Genomic DNA, 15,994 nt, shown 5'->3' with positions numbered 1-15,994 from the left:
GTCAGGAAGGGGTGGGGTCTTTGTGCCTTGGTGGAAGTAAGGAAAGCACTGGCTTGTGCTGCAGGCTGTCTGTCTTCAGTAACTAGACATGTCTGCTGCAAGGCCAGGCTGGACCAGATCTGACACCTGGAGCTAGGCTGCGGTGGGGAGCAAAGGAGGCGTCCCCTGTCCTCCTGGGGCCGTTGGTCTGGAGGGGAGAATGAGTAATCAGATTTCCACCGTAATGAATGCATGGAACAGTTTGTTGATTTGATTTAGTAAATGCTTATATCACATTTGCCACGTGAATGCATTATCCTAGATACTGTGATCCTCAAAAATTCCCCTTTAAGATGGGCATTGCTGGGCTGGGGTTGTGGCTCATCAGTGAAGCGCTTGCCTGGCCTGTGTGAGGCACTGGGTTGGATTCTTAGCACCGAATATGAATAGATAAAATGAATGTCCATTGACAATTAAAAAAAAAAAGAGATGGGTATTGTTGTTGTTATTTTGGCTCCGTCTATATTGTGCAGATGGGGAGACTGAGACGTAGAGGGTAAGTGAGCTGCTCGGGTGGAGTGGAGACCTGTACCTCCCAGCCTTCCTCTGGAGTCCATGCTCTCAGCACTTGGGACACCACCTCCCTGCCGAGACTGTCATAATGGGGGCATCTCTGGGGTTTGGAGAGACTTCCTTGTGAGGTGGCTTTTGGGCAAGAGTCAAAACAGGAAAAAGGAACACAGCTGATTAGAGAAGAGCAGTTTGGGTGGAGGGAAGAGTGTGGCCTAAGGCCCTGTGGCCAGAGGAAGAAAGACCTTCAGAGAGACTCACAGATACAGTGGAGCCCGGGGTTAAAAGGAGCCTGGGGAGGTAAACTGGAAGCAGGTCTTGCAGGATTTGTTCTTGTTTTAACCCTTAGGAAAATGGGAATCCATCAAAAGGTGGGAATCCATCAGATTTGCTTCTTGAGAAGCAAAACCAAAAGAGTAGAACCCCAAACCAGCCCTAAACCAAATGGCCTCTGGATTTCTTGTTACATATGACCAGACTTCTTTATTTCTCAAGTCATTGCTACTTGAGGTTAAAAGTTTCCTAAGTGATATGTTCGCTTTTGGATCAATTATCTGTGAACTTTGAGGGATGAAGGAGAAGAGGGTGCTAGATGGGGAAGGGAGAAAGAGAGCCAGGGAGTTAAGTACAGGGACGGGGTGAAGGGGGCATAGAGCTCTCCTTGCCCTTGGCACAGTGGGGACAGTGAGAACTGACCCTTGGAACTGGGCATCTGGCAGGCACCTATAGTCTCAGTGACTCAGGAGGCTGAGGCAGGAGGATTGCAGGTTCAAGGCCAGCCTCAGCAGCTTAGTGAGACCCTGTTTGAAAATGAAAATACAAAAGGGCTGGTGATGCATCTCAGCAATAGAGTGTTCCTGGGTTCACCAAAAAAGAGAAAAAAGAGAGAGAAAAAAGAACTTGCCTCATCTCATGACTGCTGTTTTTGAAGTGTAATGGTACTTTCCTCGCCTGAGCTAATTCGGGCCTTAGTCCCCTAAGTTCTAGCTTGTTCCCTGTTTGATCCCCAAAAGAATGACAGTCTCTCCAAAGGATGCCTTTTGTAAGGTTCTGAAAGCCCAGCTTGGCTCATCTCAAAGGTCCAGATCTTTGGTACTTTTACTGGGTACATTGGGCTGGGCTGACGCTCAGCAGCGGGAGACCTTGTGGACAAACTCTTGTGCCATTTCCTCAGGTTTCTGGAGATGACTCAGTGTACACAGCCCCACAGAGAGACTTATGCATCCCGAGGCTCCTACCTGGGACACCAGCCTGCTCTCACCAGGGTTGTGACAGGCCAGAGCTCCCAGGGTAGGGCCACTGGGCAGTGAAGTGGGGTGACCTCTGTTCCTTTGGTCACAGTCTGTGCTGGTCTTCTGTCCAGACGTCAGGGGTAGAGCATTGTCCAGTATGTGGGAGGCCCTGGGCTTGACCCCCCAGAACTACAAAAAATAAAGAAAGAAGTTGGGGGGGGGAAGGTGAGGTGTCCACCACCGACCTTCTATGAGATGGTCAGGTCGGCCACCCTCCCAGGGCTTCGTGTGGGCTCATGAAGAACCTGGGAGGTAAAGAAAGACCTCTTTGTCTGTCTGTCTGTCCTCCATGCACTCACTGGGATGCTCTAGGGAGCTCCTGCTCCCGTATCCAGACCCAGCCAGGACCTCCCCGAGTCCTCTGGCCACGGCAGGCTGGGCATGCTCTTTGCTCTCTGCAGAATCTCTCTGAGCGTTATGGTTGAGCTCATGTGTGAGACAGTGCGAGAACGTTCCCAGGTGAATGATTGGGCTACGAGAGCCTTGACCTAAGCAGTGCATGAACCTAGTGATGTGGGTTAACTGAAGGGTGACTGTGGGCAGGTGGCACGTGGCTGGAGGAAGTGGGTCACTGGGCGCCTGCCGTCAGGGTTTCTGTCTTGTCCCTGGAGAGCAAAGTTCTCTCTCTGATTCCTGATCAGCATGTCCTGAGCGGCTTTCCCTCTCCCCAGCCTCCTGCCATGACATTCTGCCTCAATCCGGGCACAGAGCAATGGACTTGGCCGTCTATGGACTGAGCCCCAAATATGCTTTTCCTCCTCTAAATTGTTCTGGTCGGGTCCTTTGGTCACAGCGTTAGAAAATCAGACTAAAACAAGAGCATGTGTGAGATAAACTTCACCAGGGGCAGTGTTCTCCGCTCCTCTGCACCCGGGCCTCCTGCTGGGTGGCTCTGCTCTGCCCTCCCACTGTGATCCAGGCACAGCGTGGGGCTTGCTCTGTCTGAAGCTCCAGGCAGAAATGATGATGCCCTGATTCCCAGCTCAGATCCAAGGTCTCCTGCACGTTCTCCTCCACTCTCTTGAGCTGCTTCCATCACCATGAGAGGAACCTGCCTGGCCCTGTGACTGGTCACAGAAAGTGGGTACAAAGGACATGGAATAATGTCACTCCCAGCTGATGCCGGCATGGATGATCCAAGGACAGGAGCAAGCCTGGTGAGAAGGCACAGCCAGCCGGCCAGCCCTGGACAGGCCTCGATGTGCACATGCCAAGCCCTGACAGTGGAGCGTCACCGGGCTGTGGTGTCTGTCACGTGGCATTACTGTGTGGATAGGGAACGGGTACAAGGTGTGTCAGCATCTGCCACATTGTTTACCAGAGTTTTGGTTTATCATCTTGCAAAACTGTGAACCATTTGTGGGCAAAGAAATCCTAACAGCAGCCCTAACAACGAGGGTCATGTTGCACTGGGCGGCTCCACTAGGTGCCCATCTCTGTCCTCAGCAGCCCCTTTCTATGAGGCCCACACTGTTTCCACTGCAGACTTGGGGACTGAGACTGAGGGATGAGAGTAAGTCAAGGTCACCCAGAACCTTGGCACTTGGAACACCAGACACCCAGAGTCAGCCCCCAGGGTCTGCTGGGTGGACGAGTGACTGGACGGCGTTGGGTTGAAGGAGCCTGAAGCTGAGGAACGTGAAACATGGCTCTGCCTTAAGTGGACGTCAGTGAGAAGCGGAGCTCCCTGCTGCCCCAGGCCCAGCGCCGGCCGCCTCTGCCGTGAACCCAGTGCCGTCTCTTTGTCCCTTCCCTGGGTTCCTTGTGCATCAGCCCTGACCACCGGTTATTGTTACAAACAAGACAACATACCCTGCTGTGTTCTCCTAACAACCCTATAAATCAGGTCTGCCTTGTTTCAAGATCTAATTCAATTACAGGGAGACCATTCCTTGTGGACGATTAAACTGTAAATCGCGGGTGTCCACTGCGTGATTAGATATGTTCTCTGCCGTAACTCACCTCCGTCCCCACCGCAGGCCGTCCCCACGCTTACTCAAGGGTGGGCGCATGCGGCTGACGGGCACCACGCGGGAAGATATTTATGGGACATCTCGAAGCTGGAACGTCTTCTTCTTCAAGGAGATGCCCGGGCATCGGCAGACTCGAGACGTGGTGCGTTCCTCTCGGTGGAAGGACCGCTCGGCCCCCTCTCTTTCTCCTGCCAGCCCTCAGGAATCGTGAAATGTGACCTTTCTTGTTCTCCACGACAATGATCCGCAGCCCGTCTCCTCTGGGTGGAGGCATGAAGGCTGAGGGCTTGTGTTCTCCGTCAGGGTCTCTCAGGAGACCGAGGCCAGGCAGTGGCTCCGAGCCCCAGGTCTGGACGGGAGGCTGCCAGCTGTGAAGAGGGGTGTGGTCATGGAGACCCCTCTTACTGGCCCACGGCCCACAGCAGGCGGGGGTGGAACTTGGCTCACTGACTTGTTGCTCTAGCCTTTGTTGAGGGGTACAGGGTGCCAAGGCCATTTAATAAGTGCAGTGACACAGCTACATTTGTCCAGTTCTTTGCAGCTTATAAAGCATCTTTCTAATAATTCTCTCATTTTCTCCCTATTTAAAAAAAAAAAAATCTCACGACATGGGCAGGGCAGGAACAATAATAGTATTTTTAAATCTCCAGTGATGATGGCTGGCTTTCATCTGGTGATTATGGCACACCAGGGATCACAGAAAGCACTTCATGTGTCCTCTCGTTTAAGTTCCCGTGAGACCTCTGAAGTGGGTACCGTGGAACTGGGGATTAAATCCAGAGGTGCTCGGTCACTACACTGCATCCCCAGCCCTTTATTTAAACTTTGAGATAGCATCTTGCTCAGTTGCTGAGGCTGGCCTTGACCCTGCTATCCTCCTGCCTCAGCCTCCTGAGTAGCTGGATGACAGGGGTCCACCATGCCTGGCTGGGTCATATTGCACTGGGCGGCAATCATTGTGTATCATTTACGTATCACTTATGCGTGTTTATAGATGGAGAACCTGAGGCTGAAGGAAGGTCAGGGACTTGTCTGAGACACAAAATCATTAGGCAGCAGTTCTTGAATTCAGACCTGAGATTCTCCCCTCAGAAGTCACTGTCCTCAATGAGTGGGTCACCTGCCTGCTAGCACAGACACCTGGGTTTGCTGTGGCTCTTCCCTTGATGCTAGAAAGCTCTGGGGGCTTCCTCCTGTGATCTCACCTCTATTTTCTTTCCCTCCCTCCTTCCCTCTCTCTTTCCTTCTCTCCCTCCATCTCTCCCTCTCTCCCTTCCCTCCTTTCTCTTCCCACCCCCACCCCTTTTGGGTGCTAGGAATTAAAACCAGGGGGCCTTAACCACTGAGCCACATCCCCACCCCTTTTTTGAGACAGGGTCTTGCTAAGCTGCTGAGGCTGGCTCTGAACTTGGAATCCTCCCAAGGTGCTGAGATTACAGGCCTGTGCCACTACACCTGGCTCACCTCCGTGTTCTTGGCTTTCCATTAGATTTCAGAAATTCCAAGAATGGCTTTCCATCTGAGAAGGTCAGCGTCCAGTAGAAGGAGCCCAGTTTCCTTGCACAAATCCAGCAGAAAAACAGAAACTCAGTTTAGTAAAAATTTAAAACATCTGTCAATTCCTTCTTGGGGCAGTTTTTAAAGGGGGTTTCTTAGGTGACAATGGCCCTGGCTCTTCTGCAAGATTCCCTGTGCATTTCCATTTTTCTCTTGAACATCCCAGTGAGTGGCCTTTCTTATCACATGATAGCAATCATTCTTTATTATTATTATTTTTTTAATTTGGTACCAGGGATTAAACCTAGGGGTGCTTAACCACTGAGCCACATCCCCGGATCTTTTAAATTTTGAGACAGGGTCTTGCTAAGTTTCTTAGGGCCCCACTAAGTTGCTGAGGCTGGCCTTGAACTTGTGATCCTCCTGCCTCAGCCTCTCAAGATGCTGGGATTAGAGGCATGTGCCGACACCCACCTGATAGCAAATAATTCTGATTTTCAAAGACTCTTACCACCAGCCAGGAGCCTCCCACGATCAGCATCTCACTTGGTCCCTGTCACCCTCTGTGGGGAGTCAGGGAGATGTCTGAGCACCTGTTCTTAGGTGGGACGCTGCACACAGAAGATACTGAGTGTTGGTTGGAGGCAGGACTGCCTCCCTGTGTGGCAGGTTCAGGGCTTGGCCATAGTTCATGCTCCTCTGTCATGGGGTGCATGTACCCTTGCCAGGGACTTGGGGTGGACAGAGTGGACCCTTCCCCTTTCACTTTGGGCTTGGCCATGTGACTGGCTGGGGACCATGGGGTGTCAGCAAATATGACACACACAGACTAGACATTTCCTCACCCAGGAGGGGCACCCTTCCCTGCCTCTGCCATGCTCCTGATCCTGTGGACAGCTGCTGCCCTTTAAGCCTGGGTCCCATAGACTCAGTATATTTAAAAGACAGAGGCCAAGTCAAGTACAGTGGTTAAGCACATGTGTACAGCCCACGTGAGCCTCCAGGGCCAGAGGAAACCAGCCAGACTCGTGGTGTGGAGGAGAGCCATCCGGCTGTGCCCTGCCTGGATCAGTCAGCCTCTTGCTGCCCCACAGCCTGGAGTGTGGGGTTGGTGAGCCCTGCCCTAAGCCTCTGAGTTCTGGGGTGGTGTGTCATGGAGCGTCATCGTCTCTATAGCTGATTGATAAAGTCATTGGATGTGGGCTCTATTAAGGTGAGCAAGTTCAAAACCCCAGACCTGGCAGGGAGACCAAGTCATGTTGTTAGGTCGCAGCACTTTGAATGAGTTGCTGCCAGATACAGAGTGTGGCAAACCCTCTGCCTCGGTTTCCCCAGGTGAATAGGGGAGATAACGGCATTCTTCATGATGTCTGTGGGGACGGATGGAGCCTCTGTGCATAAAGGAGTGGCATCCAGCAAGCACTCTAAAAGTTAAATGTTTGAGGATGACCTCACATATTTTTGTTGAATACGTTTTATCCATTTAAAAGTACCAGTCAATAGTTTTTAGGACATCGCCCCCAAAGAAACTGCAAACCCATTAGAAGTCACCCCCCCCCCATGTTGCCCTCTCCCAGCTCCTGGAAACCACTAATCTATATTCTGTCTTTCTGAATCTGTCTCTTCTGGATTTTTCATATTAATAGAAGTATATAATGGATGACCTTTTGTGTGTGGCTTCTTTGACTTAAGCATAAAGTCGTCAAGATTCAACCATGTTGTAACCTGAATTATTATTTTACTTTCTGTATTGCTGAAAAATACTCCAGTATTTTGGACCAAGCGCATTTTATTTATCCACTCATTGGTGGATGGACATTTTGGTTTTCTTTATTTGGGACTCTTATAAATAAAGCTATTATGAATATTTGTGCACAGATTTTTACGTGGACACTTGTATTTGATTTTCTTGAGTGTATTTTTAAGGGTGCAGTTGCTAGTGCAGTACAAATTCCATTTCTAAACACTTAGGCAACTGCTCTACTGGTTTCCCAAGGGACTGCACCATCTCCACTCCCCTCTCACCAGTGGTGAACAGAAATTCCAGTTCTCCTTGTCCTCACTCATACTGGCTGCAGGCTGCTGGCTGTAATTCTGCCGTCCTAGCAGGTATGGAGTAGAATCTCAGGGTGGGCTTGATTTGCACGTCTCTGGTGACGAACGGCGCTGAGCATCTTCTCATGAGCTTGTTGATCACTGGAGAATCTTCTTGGGAGAAGTGTCCACCCAGATTCCTTGCCTGTCTTTGTACCTGCATCATTTATCTTTGATATTGGGTCATTAGTGTTCTTTATATGTTTTGGGGAGCAGTCCTTCTTCAGGACTGAAATATATCAGAGCTAGCGTGAGGGCTGGTCATTTTAGGACTGAGAGGACTGGTGCTCAGGACACAGCTCTGGGTAATTTTCAGACACCCTTTCCCAGTCTGATGGTGTTTTTTTTTTTTTTTTTTTGTATCTCCTGCTGACATCATTTCCAGCACAAAGTTTTTAATTTTTATGAATTCCAATTCTTCTATTTTTTCTTTTGTAGTTTGTCCTGTTATTGTCATATCTAGTGAGGTTTTGCCTAAGCCAAGGCTATAAAGATCTTCTCCTGTGTTTTCTTCTAAGAGCTTTATAATTTTAGCTTACGTTTTGGTGCATGGTTCATGCGAGCTCATTTATGTGCATGGTGCAAGGAGGTCTGACTTTTGTCTTGCATGTGACTGTCCAGTTGTTCCAACACCATATTTCGAAGAAATATTTTCCCCTTTGAATGGATTTTATAATCTTGTCAAAAATCCACTGATCATGGATATTGGGTTTACTCATAGGCTCTTGGTTCTATTCCATTGATACCTACTTGTCAATTCTGCCTCAGGCCAGGAGCAAACTGTCTGCACTATCGTAGCTTTATAGAAACATTTGAAGTTGGGGAATGCAAATCCTCCACCTTTGTTCTTTGTTTTCCAGCCCGTTTCAATGATTCTAGATCCTTCATGAACTTTCTCAGTGGATTTCAGGATCAGCTTGTCAATTTCTACTAACGGCAGTTAAGTATTTAGAAGGGATTGGGTTGAATCTGCGGATCAATCTGGGGACTGATTTGATCTTACTACTAAGTCTCTCAATCCTCAAATGCAGAATTTCTTTCTACTTATTTGGGCTCTTTTGAATTTCTTTCAGCCATATTTTGCAGTTTCTAGTGTACACATTTTGCACCTATTTAAAAAATTTTTTTCCTAAGTGCTTAATTCCTCCTGGCACTATTTTTAAAGGGAACTGTATTCTGAATTCCAGGTTATTCATTGCTGGTGTAAGAATCGCAGTTGATTTTTGCATCTGGATCATGGATCCCGCAACCTTGTGAGCTCTTTTTGTGAGGGCTCAGGGATCTTTTTGTGGATTCCTCAGACTCCTTTCCATGCACAGCCTTGTCATTTGTAAATGTGGTTCCGCTTCTGCCTTTGAAGGCTGCCTTTTCCTTTTCTGGTCTTATTGACCTGGTTCAGGTACCCACTGTTTTCCAGGAGAAAATTGAGCAGAGGTGGTGAAATGGACACCTCTAACTTGTCCCTGGGTTTGGGATTCTCCTGTGGATGTTTGCACAGATTCCCTTATTGTTTGGACCAAGTTCTCTGCTCCTGGATTGTTTTTATCACGAAAGACTGTTGGATTTTGTCAAGCGCTTTTTCTGCATCTATGGAGATAATCGTGCCATTTTGATTCTTTACTCTTTATCTGACCACTCTGAATTGTTATGGCTCTGATTATCTAACCTGTTAAAATCCTGTCTGTGAAACCTCTGATGTGGTCTTCAGCTGGTGCATACAGCACTGAAGATACCCCACCACGCACACATTGGATTTTATGACTGCTTGTCCTTAGTGGGTGAAGGGGAGGGCACAGGGAGGTCTTGAGAATGGGTGGCACCTTGACTTCACATCATGGTGTTTTGTTTTATTTTTTTCCCTGTCTCTGCCAGGTTCTAAGCAGAGACCCTGCTTAATAGAATAATAGGTCTGAGACATTGGGCTCTGTTAGCCAAGAGCCCTTAAAGAACCGGATTGCTCTACTGACAGTCTGCCTTTTCCATAGTTACACTGATAATATTACCAAGTCCTATAAAATTAAAATCAAGTTTGAAGTAGGGTTTGTTAATTACAGTATTTAACTGTTGTCATTATTGTTTCCTTGGAGATTAATGAGGTGAGTTATTGTAACATAATTAGGCTACAGTGCATCTAATCTCTTACAAACCCTTGCAATTCTCTGTTGTCTCAGTATCATTTGAAGGTTAATTTCACTTTGCTGGTATAGACTTGGCAATATGCTTTCTATTGAAATATGTTTTTAATTATATTTGAAAATCATCAGTCAAGGGCTCTGCTGGGCTGTTCTGCACACGCTTGCCTTGGAGAAATCCATACACAGATTCACGGTGGTCATCTGTCCCCATGCCCAGGTGCCTGAGGGCATCAGTGGGGGAATTCACAGACAGCACCTGTACCGGGCCTCAGTTTGGTCCCAGGCAGGCATCATGTTGCTGGAATCTTTGGAGGAACATCTCCATGGTGACATTAGAGCTGAGGATCAGCACCCAGAGTGGGCCCCTAAGTGGACTTTCTTAAATATCTTCCTCTTTTCCACCTCGTGACTCATGGGCAGGATCGTAGGCTTGGCACACTTTACCCTGGTTGACTTCTAGCTACGCAGCAGGCTCGGCCTCTGTTTCTTAAAAGCCACTCCTTCCAAAGAGCCCCCCGAGACCCAGCTCCCCGCCCACCCCGCTCTCCCTGCCGCCAGCGGTTTTCCCGTGTGGATGCATCACCAGGCTTGACCTGTTTCCCTCCCTACGTGAGCAGGGACTCTACCGTTCCCTGCCACGCGCCCAGGTCAAGGCTCATGTGGAAGACGGTGCAGTGGTTGAACAGGTGCACGAGGACTGCCTTGTGGGTCTCAGGCACGGCGGCCTCACCGGCCAGAGGTCCAGCCTGCGCTTCTCTAGGCTCTTCCTTGGACCCTAGTTCCACCCATGTTGAGAGACTGGACCATTCTTCCTCACCTGCCCCTTCCTCCTGCCTCAGTTGACTCATCTGCAAAATGGGGACTCAGTGGGATCTTCCATCCAGGATATGCGCTGAGGTGGCAGGCACAGGCACAGGCACAGGGTCCGTCGCAAGGCAGCTTCCGCCAGGGGCCATTTCTCCTGTGACTGCCATGCAGGGCTTGGGCTAGATGGTGTCTGAGATTGGGGGGAGAGTGGGTGGAAAGCCTTGTGGACACCCAGCCCAGGAGTCTGGCACAGGTGGGGCCTTGCCTATTGATATCTTCACATTGAAGGAGGTCCCATGTGGCATCACTACAGAACTCAAGCCCAGGGAGAGAGACAGTGGCCTCCATTTTTAAGGACAGTTTCTGGTGAGAAAAGTATTCTGGTGTGGTCACTGGTAGACAGTGGGCAAGGCCTTTACATATGTGTGTGTCTACGTGTGTGTGAGTGCCTGTACACTGCACGCTGCTTACAGCGCCCCCCCCCCCCAAGGTCCTGTGGAGGGAGACGGCACTATGACTTGCAATGTGCTCCTGGATTTGTGTGCTCTCAGGGCATGGGGAATGGCACCCATTCTTGGGGCTGAGACCTGTGGGCTGGAAACACCCACCCAGCAAGCCTGAGCTGGGGTGGTTGTGAGTGGGTAGCTGGCTCCCCCGGCTTTCCAGGCCAGGTGGCACCATCTGAAGCTGGCTGCTGCTGCTGTTTGAGAAGCTGGCCCTGGGTTCTTGCCACGGTTGAGGGGCGGCAGGTGCTGGGCATTGTTGGAGGCAAGCCTCTCCTCTCCTTGAGTCTCTCTTCCTCTGCAGGGTGGCAGGGCGGCCTGGCAGCTGAAGTGTGAGCTGCAGCCTGCTCCCTGCGTGGACTCAAGGGTGGCACTGTCCCCTGAGCTCTGCACGTGCAACCCCAGGGGTTGTGGGGCCGAGCAGGGCTGGAGTTAGCACCCCGTGGGAGTCAGTAGCTCATGTGCTGAATAGGGGTGGCCACTCTGCTCTCCTGGTGGCACAGCAGCAAGCCTGGCACCCACTGGTGCTTTTATGTCTTTCCCCTGAAGCAGGTGGTGTCACCCCCTGCCTGGAAAAACAAGAGCTGTCAAGGGCCTGCCTTTCCCACGATGCTCTCTGAGGAAGTCACCTCCCAGGAGTTCCACTTGGAGTCCCCACGATCCCCACCATGTCACAGAGTGAAATCAGGGTCGTTCACACGTGTGGGAGGGAAAGCCTGGGTAGGCTGGCCTCAGGGGACCAGCACACTAGGAGGTGGCTTTCCTCACTCTGCCCAGTGAGAGCGTCCCCCCCTGGGAGGGGACCCCCACTCTGATCAGCTCCTTGCCTTGGTGCCCGTGGAGTGGGAGTGTGTCAGTAGAGCCCGAGCTTTGTCCCCAGCACTAAGACCCTTGGGGCTCCTCCTGGAGGCCTGAGACTCAGTGCCACAGAGCCCGGGGCATTATCAGGGAGCACCGTTTGCTGTTGTTAACTCCCTGGCCGGGGATATCTTAGTCTCTATTCCAAGGCTCTCTCCTGGGCCATTTCTCTGAGCCTGCTGCAAGAATCACCACGTGACCTCCACCTTCCCGGAAGGAGACCTGGGGAGGTGGCCCAAGCTCCAGGGTCAAACAGTTGGCATGTGGCAGAACCAGAGGAGAGGCTTTGGCCAGCCCCCGACTCTGCCCTGGAGGAGCTGGTGCTCCCCAGCTGAAGGGTCCATGAAGCCAGGTCGCCAGGTCCTCTGCCCTTGGCCAGTACCTGGCACGGGAGGCTGCTGGCTGGGCAGACCAACTGTGGGTGGAGCTGAGCCTCAGGACCGCGTCGCTCGCTCTGCCAACAGCAAACATCCTGCCACGCAGGTTATTGCCTTCCTGAGGTTGGTCACCAAAGGCTCTCTCCCTTCCGTCCACTGTCTTCTGAGCAAGCCTGAACCCTGCGTCCCAGCCTGCTTTTCATTTTCTCCATCTCCCTTTTTAAAAAGAAGGCTTTTTCTTCTAGGAGAATAGTTTCTGTGATTTAAACTCCTTGGGTCGCAGTTGGATTTCACATTCTGAAGTGCCATGTGGCCTTCGAGAATCAATCAGTTTTACCAGGTCAGATGCCTCCCTGAACCGCAAATGACCTGTCCACCGTAGAACCATCGTCTCTCAGTTCTGGGAGGTATTCAGAGCATCTCATCAGATTTGTCAGGCCCAACCTTCTTTTCCTGCACCACATCGTGGCTGGCCCTCTCTGTGTTAAACCCTGTTGGATGGAGGGGGTGGTCTGGTTCTCTTCCTGGGGGGGCCATGTACAATGACACACTCATTGCCGAGGTCCCCACCAGGATGCCAGGCCTTGGCCTTCCACCTGCTCCCCTCCCCTCTGCAGAGGTCCTGCTCTTGGGTCAACACGGTGCCTTGAGTCAGCCAGGGGCAAGTCCAAGGAGCCTGGAGCCCAAGGTCTCTGCACCATGCCTGCCTGTCTGCTCTGCTCTGCTCTGGATGTTAACATTGTATCACTATCGGGGTTTACATCTCTATTATTATAGTACTAGTAACTAGTAACTAGTAACTTCAGGTGTTACAATTAGCAGTAAAACAATCATCTTTGCTAACGCTGTGACACAGGCTCACCATAGGTATTGTAATATAGCTCACAGTGCCGTGAGGGCCCCTGCTACATGCCCAGAGCTGTGCCCTTTGATGATTATGCCTTCGGCACCTTTTATGAGCTTTGAAACTATGGTGTAATTGTAACAATTGCAGTGAAAATGAGTGACAGCTCTGGAACGCTTCCTGTCCCACGTGCTCTGTGCAGCACTTCTGGGCTCCGGGTCACTCGCTCCCCCAGTGATGCAGTTAGGTAGATACTGTTTTACTGTCTCTTGATGGTTAGGGAAACTGAGGCTCAGAAGGGGTGTTTAAGTTTTCCAAGGCCACATTGGTGGCAACTCTTCTTTTTCAAATATTTGTATTAGTGCATTATAGTTATTCAGGATAGCGGGGTTCATTTTGGAATCATCATACATGCAGGGATTCAATTTTTGGTGGGCAAAATGACTTTATTCCCCCCCCCAACTTTATTGTGTTCTAGGGAAAAAAGTATTATATAGCTGTTCTGCATCCACAGTGGGTTGGTTCCAGAACCTCTCAGGATACCAAACTCCATGGACGTTCAAGTTCCTTATGTAAAATGGGATAGTTTGTATGTAAAATGTGCACATCCTCCTGTCTTCGTTAACTCACATCTAGATTACTTCTAATACCTAACACATTGTAAATGCTGTATAAATAGGTGTTACACTGTATTCGGGGAGAATAAGGACAGTAAAATTGTATACATTCAATACAGACACAGTTTTAAAGAAGTATTTTTGATCAGAGACTCATCAAGCATGCAGATGTGGAACCCATGCACACAGAGGGTGGACGGAGTGTATCTAAGGTGCACAACGTGATTTTTGTGGGGCATGCACACATTGAGAACTAACACAATCAAGCTAATTAACACATCTGCCCCCTCACGTGGTTGCCATTATTCTGTGTGTGGTAAGAACACATGAGGTGTACTCTCCTAGCAAACAGCAACTGTACGATGTAGTGCCAACAGCAACAGTCGTCACGCCGTGTTGGGTCTCCAGAATTCATTACTATATAGCTGCAAGTTCATGCCCTTCAACCAACATCTCCCTGTTTCTCCCACCCCCAAGCCTGTGGCCAACACAATTCTTTGTTCCTAGGAGTTTGACTCTGAGATTCTGCATAGAAGCAAGATCACACAGTAATTGCCTGGTTTATTTCACTTGACCCAGCATTCCACTTCTGGGCACATATCCAAAGGAAACAAAATCACTGTCTCAAAGAGATATCCACACACCCCCTGGTCACTGTAGCACGATTCACAATGATGTGATATGGTCCAAGATATAGAAAGAGCCTACGTGTCCTTTGATAGTTGAATGGATGAACAAAGTGTGGCTTAGACACATACGCGTGATCGAATATTATTCAGCCCTAAAAAGGAAATCCTGCCATATGCTACAACGTGGAAGAACTTTGCTTTTTAGAACTGACACAATCAGGCTGGAAGCTCTTAAGTTGGAAGCAGAAATTCCTGTGCACAAAGGAATGCTCCCCTGAAAATATTTGCATACTGGAAGGGTTTGATTGACAGATTTGCCAGGGGAAGTCGTCCTGCAGGTGGATTCCGCTGGAGTGCAGGCCAGGTGGGAGACTCACCTTGCCCATGTGGCAGTGAAGGTCCCCGTGGCTGGAGAGGAACAGCAGGTGGGACTCCAGCTCTGCTGCAGTTGCTCCTCTCGGGCGATGGCTCCTGGCGAGGCCTCGGGTTCCTGGGACAGTTTGGCAGTTCCCGTGAGCATCGCCCTCAGAGCTTCCGATTTTCCCTCTCCTTCCCGTGGCCAACATTTACCTGAAACGGGATTCCTTCGAGGCGCAGAGGCCCCTTCACATGTGAGGTTCTGAGCATCCCATCCTGTGTGGTGTGGGCCCCTGGTTTTCTCCCCGTCTCCAGCTGAGTTCCAAGAGCTTCCTGAGGTCTGTCCCTCTAGGCCAGCAGTCTGTCTGGGCCTGTCAGTCCCCCTTCCCAAGGCGAACCCGACACATCTCTCACCTGAGGCTGAGGGACGCACAGTGGCAGGGTGAGATCTACCTGTGCAGCCCCGGCTCCTGTCAGGTGTCTTCTCTGACAGGTAAGAGCTCTGAAATGCTCCCACTCACTCAGGGTCCACCTGAGTGGACGGGAGACGGGGATGTCCGCTAACTGGAACAAATGAACTTCCCCTGGGGAGCCTGGCAGACCTCACTCGGTCACGCGGAAGCTGTGTGTCCCTGGGAAAATGCCTTAGATCTTCTGAGCTTCCGTTGCCTGTCTATCTGGGATCTGAGTACCTGCTGTAGAAACACATCACACCTGCGGGTTAAGTTCCAAAGCAGAGCCGGAAGCAAAAAATGTGAGCAAGTTGTTTCTCTGAAGGCTGCGAAATTGGAAACCATCTTGCAGTTCTTCAATGAGTCCAGGGCAGCTTGTGCTTTGCTGAGTCACAGAACAGATGATCGTTTTCCAGTCAAGCATCTGGTAGGTCTGTAGCTTGCATTCAAATGTCAAAAATCACACTTGCTGTTGATACTCTGATGGAGAATCGCAGAAACGGAGACCTTTCATATCCCAAAGGAAGCTGTAGTGATAACTTACGTCCAGGGAACCCAGGAACATTGTGTTTTTACTTAATCTGCCCGTATGTCTTACAATTCCGTCTCAAGCAGAGAATTGGCCAGAGACGCTGCCCAGGTATCTGGCTGGGCCACGGAGGGTGTTTTTCTTCTTGTGCCCGTGCATCCTTAAGGGTTCAGTTTTGGACAACAGACGTACTCTGGGTGGCTTATCCCATGGGACTGGTGACAAGACTTTGGAGACCTACATGAGTCCTGCAGAGGAGTGTCAGGCCCTCGGCCACTTCGAGGGATCCATCCCAGCCTCGGGAATTGCATGCTGCTTCATGTTCAGGAAAGCCGCAGCCTTCCTTGGAGAAAGTTGCCAGGGTTGAGCACTGCCCCTGCAGGGCGCCGGGCCTGCCCATCCCCCCTCAGAGAGGGTGCCCAGGTCTCCCACACTTGGCTCTATCCCAATTAGAGGGTTACCCCCAGTGCACTTGGGGAGT

The sequence above is a fragment of the Marmota flaviventris genome, chromosome 19 (assembly GCF_047511675.1).
Source record: "Marmota flaviventris isolate mMarFla1 chromosome 19, mMarFla1.hap1, whole genome shotgun sequence".
NCBI classification, from domain to species: Eukaryota; Metazoa; Chordata; class Mammalia; order Rodentia; family Sciuridae; genus Marmota; species Marmota flaviventris.
This window is presented reverse-complemented; position numbering follows the sequence as displayed.